Source organism: Phyllobates terribilis, unplaced genomic scaffold (assembly GCF_046119375.1).
Source record: "Phyllobates terribilis strain yellow unplaced genomic scaffold, ASM4611937v1 Scaffold_9__5_contigs__length_417890890, whole genome shotgun sequence".
NCBI lineage: Eukaryota > Metazoa > Chordata > Amphibia > Anura > Dendrobatidae > Phyllobates > Phyllobates terribilis.
In genome coordinates this window covers 340,547,142-340,559,806 of record NW_027362769.1, presented here as the reverse complement: position 1 = coordinate 340,559,806, position 12,665 = coordinate 340,547,142, and positions in this window count along the sequence as shown.

Here is a 12,665-nt window from a genome sequence, read left to right as displayed (position 1 = left end):
GGATCACCAGCGCTGCTACAGTCCTCTGAGGCCGGTGATCAGGCACCTTAGTTGGTGCGGCTCCCCACAGGTGGAGCAGGGCCTCAGGGCAGTGTAGGAGAAGGGATGCAGGACAGAGGGGACCCAGCCGGGTCAGAGGAAGAATAGGCACACTCACAACAGTTCACTTCAGTACCTTTACTGGTGGTGTTTCAGGCACAATCCAGGGCACTGTAGGGTGAAGGGTGCATATCGGGTCTCTCCCCAGTGAGCGGGTGTGGGGCCTCCTGTTTCTTGCCTTTTCCTGATAAGTTTATGACCTGCCTGGAGCTAGGCCTAACTTGATCTCTGTCTTGCACCGGCTGACCTGGTGGTAGGGCCTTCTGATGGAGTTCACACTCCCTGGTCTCTTGGGCCTCAGTGACTCCTGACCCTGGTATGACAGTCAGCTTTTGGTGTTCCTGGGACATGTAGTTCGCCAGGGGTTCCGGTAGTTTCTGCTGGTCATAGAGATCCCTGCAGACGCGGACCCGGTGTCCGGTAAATAGTCTTGGGGTGAGCTGCCTAAGCTCCTCTGCCCCCTATGTAGCTCGCTTACTTCACTTGCCTTCGGCCACGCTCGGGGCCCTCACTAGGCTTCACACTGGCAGTAGGCCTCGCTACTCTTCACCGCTCTTATGGCGTCGGCATGCCTTAGGCTCACTAACCTGAGCTCCCTGAGTCTGGGCTGGCCTGACTCTCTCACAGACTAACACTCTCCGTGGACTCCAGACTTAGACTGCTCCAGACTGACTGACTAGCTCCACCTTCCCTTTTTATATCCCTATCCGGGCTCCCTCTGGTGGTCTGAGGTGGAAGGTGGAGGTGTGTGTATGCTATGAGGGCCTCTTGTGGAGGAATCCGTCCATGCACCCCTCTAGGGCCTGTGGCACCAATGCGCAGCAGGGTGCCATATTCCCCCCTAGCAAAGCTCAGTACTCCTGGATTGAAGTACTTTTTATAACAACAATACAATAACTCTTCCCTTTATGGGAGGCACTTTGCTTAAACGTTACATATAAAACATCATAAATAATAAATAGATATGTACAATTTGATAAGCAACCCCAGAATTCAAGTCTCTTCCTGTGAGGTTCCCCGACAGGATGTCCATCTCACAGGTAGCTTGAGGGACCTGTCCAAAGCAAACCCTCCACGCAGGCCCTGGGGTGGCTGCAGGGCTGCAGGGCATGGTGATCCTGAGTTGGACCTCCGCTTGTGCCACATCAGACAGGTTATACTTCTGAGGTCACCTAAAGGGGAACTCCAGGAAGTGCAATTATTTACAAGAAGCAGTTTTTGGGCTGCACATAGTCCTCAGCCACAAAGTTCTTGATGTACCCTTACGGGTAACTAGAGGCAATAAGGGAAAGTGTCCATTTCACTTAGATTGTCCATTAGTAAGTCAAAACACAAGTTAATATATACATGAAAATACACAATATAATACCCCAGGGGCAACTATTTACACTGTCAGAGTTTCCTTTTTTATTCTCTGTATCTGACAGGGGTCTGACCTCGTGTGGTACATGTCGACCTACGTAGTACTGGGATGCGTGAGGCACTAGTATTTGCACTACCTCCCATTCTGTCAGTTCTAAGTGTTGGGGAACTGCAGGGTTGCCTTAACCTCTCTACAGGACTGGCAAGTATACCATTGGCTGGGCCTTCTCGCTCTGCTCCAACCGGGGATCCTTCTTCCGGGGATTCTTCTTGAGCAGGCTCTTCTGAAGCACTTTCAGGCTCTACTTGCTGTGGAGGGTCTTCTGGCTGTTGAAAGAAGTGGATCACAGGTATTATTACTGCTCCTCCTAGTTGAGGCCAATCTGCCGGGAAATCTCCTAAGTCAGTATGGAGTATTGCTTCTTTAGGGTCCTCCGGTATGGTGAGAGGCACTTCTTCTTGGGGCTTTAGCAGGTCTGGACACAACTTCAGATGGTCTCTAGATACAGTTGCAGTCGTTATTCCTCCGTCTCTACTAATTAGGTAGGTCTTCCTATTATTTAATCTTGAATTTAACACAGTGTAGGGTTCTCTCTCCCACTGGTCATCAAGTTTATGGTTTCTCCTTTTCCTCTTTAACACCACTTCTCCTGGTGTGAAGGGTTCTGCGGGCGCACTTTTATTGTAGTGGGCTTCCTGCTTGTCCCTCACCCGAGTGAGAGTGTCTTCGACACAGGCCTGTACCCTTCTGTACTGCTCCTGTCTGGTGGTGTCCCAGTCCTCAGTGGACATATCTGCTTCTGGTTCTACTACACCAAGCTCCAGGTCCATGGACAACTTCCCGGGTCTGGCTCACATGAGATATGCTGGAGTACAATTGGTGGAACTCACAGGTATGTGGTTGTACAGATCTACCAGGTCAGGTAGTTTGTCTGGCCACTGTTTATTTTCTTCTAGAGGTAAGGTCTTCAACAGGTCGATGACTATGTTATTCATCTTTTCACATAACCCATTGGTTTATGGGTGGTATGGTGTAATCCAGATCTTTTTACTCCCGTACAGATGGCAAAATTCCTTGAACAATTCGGCTTCAAAGGCTGGGCCTTGATCTGTCAGCACCTGCTCCGGTTATCCATGGGGCCTGCAGAAGTATGCCTGAAATGTCTTCGCCGCAGTTTCTGCCGTCAGATCCTTGACGGGGGCGACCACCAGGAACCGGGAGTAGTGATCCACCATTGTCAGGGCATAGGAATATCCTGACCTGCTGGGTGACAGCTTGACATGATCCAGGTCCACGATCTCCAAGAACGAGTCATTTTGATGGGTTGCAGGGGTGCCTTCTGGCTGCTGTAGTCTTTTCTTCTGAGGCTACAGGGTCCACAATTCCGGCACCACCTCTCAATGGAACTGCGCATTCCTACCCAATAAAACCGACACTTCAGCAGGGTTTCTAGCTTCTTCCAGCCAAAGTGCCCTGCTTGATCGTGGTAGGCCTCCAACACCATCTGGATGTCTGTCTTGGGCACCGCTATCTGCCATACCATCTCATGGGTTTTAGGGTTGACGTACCTCCGGCACAGTTTCTCTCTATAGATGAACAACCGGCTCTTCTCATTCCATAGCTTCTTGGCTTGTAGAGACGCTTCCTTCTCCAGGGAGGAACCTTCCTGGTTTATCAGCTCTTTGATACGGCTGACAACCGGGTCGCTGTCCTGGGTCTCCTTCCAGCTGTGGTGAGGCAGGGGGTTTAACGTCTTACCGCGAGGCCTCCTGGAGGCTCGTTGCTCGTGGACCATTCCATTCCGATGAAAGGCAGGTAGTTCAATCTCCTCCTGGTCATCCACTTCTTCTTCAGTGTCCGACTGGTGAGGCATCCTACACAGGGCATCGGAGTTGGCGTTCTTGCGGCCCGCCCGGTACTTAATAGTGAATTGGTAGTTTGACAGCCGAGCCATCCATCGTTGTTCCATGGGTCCTAGCTTGGCTGTTTCTAGATGAGTCAAGGGGTTGTTATCAGTGAAGGCACTGAACTTACTGGAGGCTAGATAGTGCTTGAACCACTCGGTGAGGGCCCAGACCAGGGCCAGGAACTCCAACTTGAAGCTGCTATAGTTCTCTGGGTTCCTCTCGGTCGGGCGGAGCTTCCTGCTTGCATAGGCGATCACCTTTTCTCGGCCATTCTGCTTCTAACTTAGTACAGCTTCTAATCCTTCGTTGCTGGCATTAGTGTACAGCAGGAATGGTTGGCTGTAGTCAGGGTAGGCTAGGATCTCTTCGCCGGTCAGGATCCCCTTCATCACCTCAAAGGATTCAGCTTGCTCCTTACTAGAGATGAGCGTTGTTCTACTCGAACTGTTCGCCAATCTCAAATTCGAGCTGTTTTGGGCGGTGTTCGAGCCGGTCGGCGAACACGAACAATTTGAGAAAAATTCGGCTGTTCGAGGTTATGTTCGATAACTGTTCGTGCACCAAAATCATAACTGGATTTTTTCTCAGTAATGATGAAAATTAATGTTAATACGCAGTTTGAGTGTACAGCGGGGCGGGGGGAGGGGCAGGGGATGGATCTCTGCAGGAACAATGAAGATCTCCATTTTTTTTTCTCTTTCCCGCATTTGCAGTGGGGAGGTGCAATCTGTCAGCCTATCAGCAGCGCACACACGGAGCGAAGTGCTTTTTTTCACACCAGCAAGGGCATGTGTGATTGGCAGTGTATGTCACATGTCCTTGCCCTATAAGACCAAGCCATTTTCCCCGTCGCCACCATTTTCTCACTGCTGCAGCTGCGTGTTAGACGGCACCGCTGTTGCTGTGTGCGCTATACCTTGTTAATTTCAAGCCAATTTTCGCACAAATATACAGATAGCTTGGGAGTAGGGAATAGTTGTGATTGCAGTCCTTTTAAGGACTAGGTTACAGCATTTCCTACGACTTTTATCAGGCAGGTCTGTGCTCTTAAATAGATAGATTGTGGGAGTAAAGACTAATTGTAATTGGAGTCCTTTTCAGGACTAGGTTACATCAGTTCCTATCCGTTTTTGCCAGGCAGGTCTGTGCCAGTGCTGTGCAAGTTTTTTTCACAGCATTTGGCTGAATCTAGCAAAGCTAATCCTTTTTGGCCTATTGCAGAGTGTGTTAGTCAGTGGAGTAGCCTATCTGTGTTGCAAGATATACCACCTGTGTATAGAATACCAATTTTTTTACTGCACCTAGTGAAGTAAAATCTTTTGGGCATAGCATCATTCTATTAGTCCATCTATACTGACCTCCATCAGGTTGCAAACTGAATATAATTTTTTTCTGCATCTAGCTCTGAAAAAATATTTGGGCTTCTAGCAGTGTGTGGGACTTGGTCTATTAGTCCATCTATACTGACCTCCATCAGGTTGCAAATTAAAAATAATTTTTTTCTTCATTTAGCTCTGAAAAAATATTTGGGCTTCTAGCAGTGTGTGGGACTTGTTCTATTAGTCCTTCTATACTGACCTCCAGCAGGTTGCAAATTGAATATAATTTTTTTCTGCATCTAGCTCTGAAAAAATATTTGGGCTTCTAGCGGTGTGTGGGACTTGGTCTATTAGTCCATCTATACTGACCTCCATCAGGTTGCAAATTAAAAATAATTTTTTTCTGCATCTAGCTCTGAAAAAATATTTGGGCTTCTAGCAGTGTGTGGGACTTGGTCTATTAGTCCATCTATACTGACCTCCATCAGGTTGCAAATTAAAAATAATTTTTTTCTGCATCTAGCTCTGAAAAAATATTTGGGCTTCTAGCGGTGTGTGGGACTTGGTCTATTAGTCCATCTATACTGACCTCCATCAGGTTGCAAATTAAAAATAATTTTTTTCTGCATCTAGCTCTGAAAAAATATTTGGGCTTCTAGCAGTGTGTGGGACTTGGTCTATTAGTCCATCTATACTGACCTCCATCAGGTTGCAAATTGAATAAAAAAATTTTCTGCATCTAGCTCTGAAAAAATATTTGGGCTTCTAGCGGTGTGTGGGACTTGGTCTATTAGTCCATCTATACTGACCTCCATCAGGTTGCAAATTAAAAATAATTTTTTTCTGCATCTAACCCAGCCAATAGTTTTGGCCTAATACCACAGTTTGGCCACTCAGCTCTGCTCGGTTACCATCCATTGTTTTTTTGTGCAGACAACTCCAGAGTTGTGAATTAGTTAACCACCAAAATGAGTGGAAAAAGGCCTGCTGCTGGTGGAAAGGGGAATAGGCGTGTTGGGAAGGGGAAAAAAGGTTGTGTTCGTGGGGTAGGTGCAGAAGAAAGACCATCTTCCAGCCAAACTAAAATGTCTACTTCTTTTAGCGGACAATGTGATAAGATCCCTTTCTTACGGCCACGCCAATCGCTACAAATTCCAGATGAGGCACAAAAACAGCAGGTGCTTCAACGGATATCAAGTGCTCCTTTAAGTGGGCTCTCCTCCACATCAACTTCAACATCACAAATACTCCAGTCCTCAAAGGTGTCACCCAAATCGCACTTGCTTCCTCACAGCTCCCAAATCTCCAGCTGCCTGTCTGAGTATGAGGTAGAACAGATGGTTGAGTCTGCAGAGCTGTTTACTCATACTATAGCCTGGGAATCAGAGGTCGACTCCAGCGCTTCTGTGAATCCAGACGAGGAAATGATCTGCACTGATGCCCAGAATCTTTATGAGTCGGATCCAGGACCAGACGCAGAAGGTTCTGACCATAATGTAGACCCTCATTCCCAAACTGTAACTCCTGTTGGTGGAGACAATGAGGAAGACGATGATAAGACTCAAATACCTGATTGGAGCGACAACTTTAGTTTTTTGTCAGGGCAGGAACAGGTTGGCTCTGAGGACGACGGGTGTGATAACGCACAGGGTGATGATGATGAGGTCGGAGATCCCACTTACTGTCAACCCACAGTCAGCCAAGAGATGAGGTCAGCAGAGGAGGTGGAGGAAGATGCTAGTGACGACGAGGTCAGGTTGCGCCTTCCTGGACAGAGACGTAGTACTGGAAGCACGTCAACAACTGCATCCTCAAACACAACTCTGCCTCTCACCACAAGTCGTGGTGGCTCTTCAGGTCGCATGGGTGCTAAGCCTTGCATAGCCTGGGCATTTTTTCAGAACGATAAAGATGACCCAACTCTTGTTATCTGTAACATTTGTCAGCAAAAGCTAAGTAGAGGCCAAAAAATACATAGTTTGAGTACTTCATGCATGAACCGGCACATGGACATGAAGCATAAGTTGCAGTGGGAAGCTCAGTGTGCTACAATGCGGTCTAGCCGGCCGGGCCAACCGCCGTCTGCCATATCTTGTGCATCCGCGGCATCTTCATCCTCTGTGACTGGGGGGACAGCAGTCACACCTGTTTTGGGGCGCAGACCTGCCACCTCTTTACCCGCAACAGCCAGCGTGATTGGCAGGTCATCATTTTCTTTGGAGGTGGTAACACCAGCTGGTCTTGAGCGCTGTCCGACATCGATAGCACCACCTTTGGATCAAGGCAACCTAACATGTCCGCCTGCATCTTCCTCACAGACCGGCAGTTTGCCGGGGACACCCTTATCAACCCCGTCTAAGCACAATAGCCAGCCCTCGGTCCCTCAGATGTGGACAAGTAAAAGACCATTTCCTCCTAGCCATGAGAAAGCTAAGAGGTTGAATTTCACCATCTGCAAGCTCTTGGCTACAGAAATGCTGCCTTTCCGCCTGGTGGACACAGAGGATTTTCGAGACCTTATGTCCGTCGCAGTGCCCCAGTACCAGATGCCCAGTCGGCACTACTTCTCAAAGAAAGGTGTGCCTGCGCTCCACCAGCATGTCGCACACAACATCACCGCTTCTTTGAGAAACTCTGTGTGTGACAGGGTGCATTTCACCACAGACACTTGGACGAGTAGGCATGGACAGGGGCGTTACATGTCGCTGACTGGGCACTGGGTAACTATGGTGACAGCAGGACAAGGGGCTGCTGTCCAAGTCTTGCCGTCCCCACGAGTTGTGCGTCAATCCTCTTTATGTCATTTTTCCTCCACTGCTTCTGCCTCCTCAACCTCCTCTCGGTCTTCCACCTGCACCCAAAGCCTGTCTGGTCATGCCACAAGCTTTCTAACTGCGCAGAAGGGATCCTGCACACCTCCTTACTATGCTGGCAGTAGGGCTCAACGTCATCAGGCGGTTTTTACATTGAAATGTCTGGGAAATGTGAGTCACACAGCTGAGGAGTTGTGGTCAGCTCTGGAGAACCAATTTCATGAATGGTTGTCTCCACTGGACCTGAAACCAGGGAAGGCCGTGTGCGACAATGCTGCAAACCTGGGTGCGGCCCTTCGCCGGGGCAATGTCACACACGTGCCTTGTATGGCTCACGTGTTGAACCTGGTTGTCCAGCAATTTTTAGCCCACTATCCCAGACTAGATGGCCTTCTGCAGAGGGCACGGTCGCTGTGTGCTCACTTCCGCTGTTCGCATCCCGCAGCTCAGCGACTTACATCTCTACAGAAGTCGTTGGGCCTGCCACTTCACCGGCTAAAATGCGATGTGCCTACCCGGTGGAATTCAACTCTGCACATGTTGCAGCGACTGTGGCAGCACCGACAAGCCCTGGTGCAATACGTTCTGACGTATAGCCTGGGCCAACGAGATTCAGAGGTGGGGCAAATCACGCTGGAGGAGTGGTCTCAGATCAGGGACCTATGCACCCTTCTGCACAGTTTTGAAATGGCGACGAAGATGTTTAGTGCTGACGATGCCATTATCAGCATGACTATTCCGGTGATTTACATGCTGGAGCACATGTTAAACAGAATTCGGAGTCAGGTGGTGGCACAAGAGGAGGTGGAGGAAGTAGAGGAGGAGGAGTTGTATGCGGAAGGGCTAACATCTGCAAGGTCCAGACGGTCGGCAGCACCAGGGCGGCAGGCATGTGAGGGTGGGGGAGATGATTTTACCAGGGCGCATGGTAGCAGCCAAACTAGTGAGGAAGGTGCAGGAGCCCAGGAAGAAGTGGAGGACGAACTGATGGAAGACTCATCAGATGAGGGAGACCTTGATCACATTTCTGTTGTGCGAGGTTGGGGGGAGAGGACAGAGGAAGGAAGCATGATTGTTACCTCGCCACCAACACAACAGGGACTTGGTGCTCCTGGATGCGCAACACACATGAGTGCCTTCTTGCTGCACTACCTGCAACATGACCCTCGAATTGTGAGAATTAGAAATAATCCTGACTACTGGGTTGCCACACTGTTAGATCCCCGGTACAAAAGTAAATTTGCAGAAATTATTCCTGCCATAGAAAGGGATGCACGCATGCAGGAGTATCAGCAGAGACTGTTGCAGAATCTTACATGTGCTTTTCCACAAAATACCAGTGGTGCACGTAGTGAATCTCACAGTTCCAACTTGCCAACCGTGGGACCGTCAAGTGTTCAGCACTCAAACCGTAACAGAACCACAGTATCTGCTGGTAACATCAATTTTGCGGAATCATTTCACCACTTTTTTAGCCCATCCTTTGCAAGGCCACAGGAGACAAGAAGTCTGACACATAGTCAACGCCTAGAGACGATGGTACAGGAGTATCTCCAAGTAAACATTGAAGCCACGACTGTGTCACTGGACCCTTGCTCTTTTTGGGCTTCCAATCTGGATAAATGGCCGGAGCTAGCCACTTACGCCTTGGAGATCTTGTCATGCCCCGCAGCCAGCGTTCTGTCTGAACGTGTGTTCAGCGCTGCTGGTGGTGTGCTGACAGATAAGCGCACGCGGCTCTCCACTGATAATGTAGACAGACTCACGTTCATAAAGATGAACAAATCATGGATCCGAAACGACTTTTCTACCCCTGTGTCATCCTGGGGAGAGTAAAAGCTTGATGATTGGTTAAAATCACCCTACCAACCGTTTTAAGCTTTCAAATTACTAATCATGTTTATCTGTATCTTGACTGGAAAATAATTTGGGCTTTGTAGCAGTGTGCAGCACTGATCCTATTAGGCCATCTATAATAAGCTTCACCAGATTTAAAATTAAAAATAATTTTTAGCTGCATCTAGCCCGGAAAATAATTTTGGGGCTCCGAGATGCGCAAGACACATAAGTGCCTTCTTGCTGCACTACCTGCAGCATGACCCTCATATTGTCAGAATTCGAAGTAATCATGACTACTGGGTTGCCACACTCTTAGATCCCCCAAACTTTTCGATCAACCTTTTCATTTTAATAAAGACCAAAAAAATGGTCATTTTTGAAATTATAAACTTTAGCAGGTTGTTAGAAACTGAAATCAAACAGTTTTCAACTCAAAACTTTATTCTAGGTGATGTTACATTTTCACATAGGACCCCTTGTTCGAAAGGAGCTTCTGAACTCTCTCGTCCATTGAATTTGTCAGGTTTTGGATGGTTTCTGCTTCAATTGTTTTGCATGAGGACAGAATACCCTCCCAGAGCTGTTGCTTAGATGTGAACTGCCTCCCGCCATCATAGACACTCCTTTTAATGATGCTCCAAAGGTTCTGAATGGGGTAGAGGTCAGGGGAGCATGGGGGTCACACCATAAGTTTGTCCCCTTTTATGCCCATATCAGCCAGAGATGCAGATGTTTTATGTGCAGCATGAGATGGTGCATTATCATGCAGAAAAATGATCTTGCTGTGAAATACACGGTTCTTCTTCTTGAACCATGGCAGGAAGTGCTGTTTGAGAAAATCCACATACATTATGGAGTTCATCTTTAGCGCCTTCAGGGATCCTAAAGGGGCCGACAATCTCTCTCCCCATGATTCCAGCCCAAAACATTACTCCACCTCCTCCTTGTTGGCGCTGTAGTCGTGTTTGCGTGGGGTGTCCATCAACCAGCCATCCTCCACTCCATTCATCTGGACCATCGAGCGCTGCACGGCACTCATCCGTGAACAAAACAGTTTTGAAATCAGTCTTCATGTAATGTTTGGCCCACTGGAGCCGTTTCTGCTTGTGTGAAGTGGATAGAGGAGGTCGACAGGATGGCGTATGCACAGCTGCAAACCTCTGAAGGACCCTGCATCTTGTTGTTCGGGGGACGTTGGAGGCACAAGCAGCTTCAAAAACTTGTCTGCTGCTATGACAAGGCTTTTTTGCCGCTGCTCTTTCAACCTGACGTAATTGCCTGTAGGAAAGAGTCCTCAATTTGCCCTTATCAGCACGCACACGTGTGTACTGTGAATCAGCTACATACTTCTTGATTGCCAAGACACTTCATCCTGATCATCGCACAATGTTGATTGTAGTCATGCCTTGACCTAAACACTCCACAATTTGTTGCTTCTCAGCAGCCGACACATCCTTTTTCTTTCCCATTTTGGCAGAAAATGTAGGCTGCTTAATAATGTGAGAGAGCCTTCTTAAGTAGTCTTGCCTTTCATTGGACACACCTGCCAAACTAATTAGCACAGGTGTCTGCAATTGCTTATGACGCGCCCCCTGGGCCATATTCTTTAAGGGAATACCCGGAGCCGGATCAGATGGGGGTTGTAGTCTCCGAGTGGCTGTGACCCGGTCCGTGCCCAGGGTGTCAAGCTCAGTGTGTGGCAGTCCTTACTGATGTTACTAAAAGTTCTTTATGTCGACTACGCCACCCGTTGAATTGCGGTCACTACGGCCGCCGCTGCAGCAGGGTCCGCTGAGGCTGATGGTGTTTGTGCAGCTTAGGTAGTATAACCCCCAACGGGAGGGGTATAGCCTCAGGGGGTCAGGTGCAGAGGATGGTGGTTGTGGAAGTGCAGGGATGATGATAATGAGAGTCAGAGTCGGGTTGTGCAGTTCAGGGTTCTTTACTTACTGCAGATGTTCCGGTCACTCCGGCCTTGAGTGACCACCCGAGCCGTGCTGCGTCCACCAGGTCCTGGACTCGGCCAACCCCCAAGTAGTTCTGGAGCGTGGTTCTGAGCTCCCGTTCTGTCCTGTCCTCGTCTCTGGCCTTCCCCACCAGGGATCCACCTATGTCCGGCTCCCTCGGGCCTCTTGTTGGCGAACCCTTGCCTCTGGGTTCCCTGACCCTATGCGTGGTCTGCCTTCTGGGTGGATATGGTGGGTGGCCGTGGCAGATGCTGCCCACGGCCTCCGGTCTCTGGCTGAGGTATGCTGTAGCCCCCACCAGTTTGGGATCCGGTACCCTGTTGCCAACTCTTCACCCTGTGATTGTATTTGGGTTCTCAGAGTTCTTTCTTTCTCCCCCTCTGGGTCTTTCTTGCTCTCCTCTCTCACTCTTGGGCTGGGGCTGCTCTGCTCTTCTGCTCTCTTCCACTGCTCTGCAAAGACTCACAGACTGACTGTCTGTGGCTGACTGACTTCTCTCAGACTGACTGACTGTGGCTGACTGACTGACTGACCCTGATCTTAGATGGTTCCCACCTTATATACTCCCTCTATGTGTGAGCTCAGGTGACCAGCACCCAATGAGCTCCTAGCACTACCCAGACTGCTCCCCCTATCTGCCCCTACACTACTGGGATGGTCCACCCCCCTCCCACTCCAGCCAAGGACAGACTCGATCGTACCTGCACATTTCTAAGTGGGAGTACCGTTGGTCTGCCCTCCGGAAATGGGATGTGTGTAGTGCATGCAGCTAACTGAGCTCAGTCCCACACTCCATCCTTACCCGGGAGTGGAATACCACACCTCTGGCTGAGGTGCAATACCCCTGTAGCAGCCGAATCCTCAGGGTGCTACATTCCCCCCTGGTAAATCACAGCACGTCCTCGGGCTGTAAGATATAAAACAACACCAAAACATACAATTTTTGCATAAACAACATAATAAAACATCATATAAAACTTTTCATAAAAACTTTTCATAAAAACATTCTTGTCTTCTGGTACCTCCGGTCACGGTGCAACTTGTGACCGGGTAAAGTGCGACAGTCTCTTGAAGAAACACGGTTTTCCTATAGAACCGGTAGGGGGCGCTTTAGGAAGCGCAACTATATACAAAGGGAAGGTATGGCCGCTCTTAGTCCTCGGTCAGTGGGAATAGGGACACACGGGGTTAACAGTTCACTTCGCTGGTCCCAACGGGGACTATAATAGCAACAGTTCACTGTGCCCCGACGGGCAACTATATACAGCTTCTACTCTGCTGTACTCAACGACGACGTCCTCCTGCTCTTTCTTTGTGATTAACTTTAGCTTCAGACCCGTCCGGGTCCTCTTGCTCCT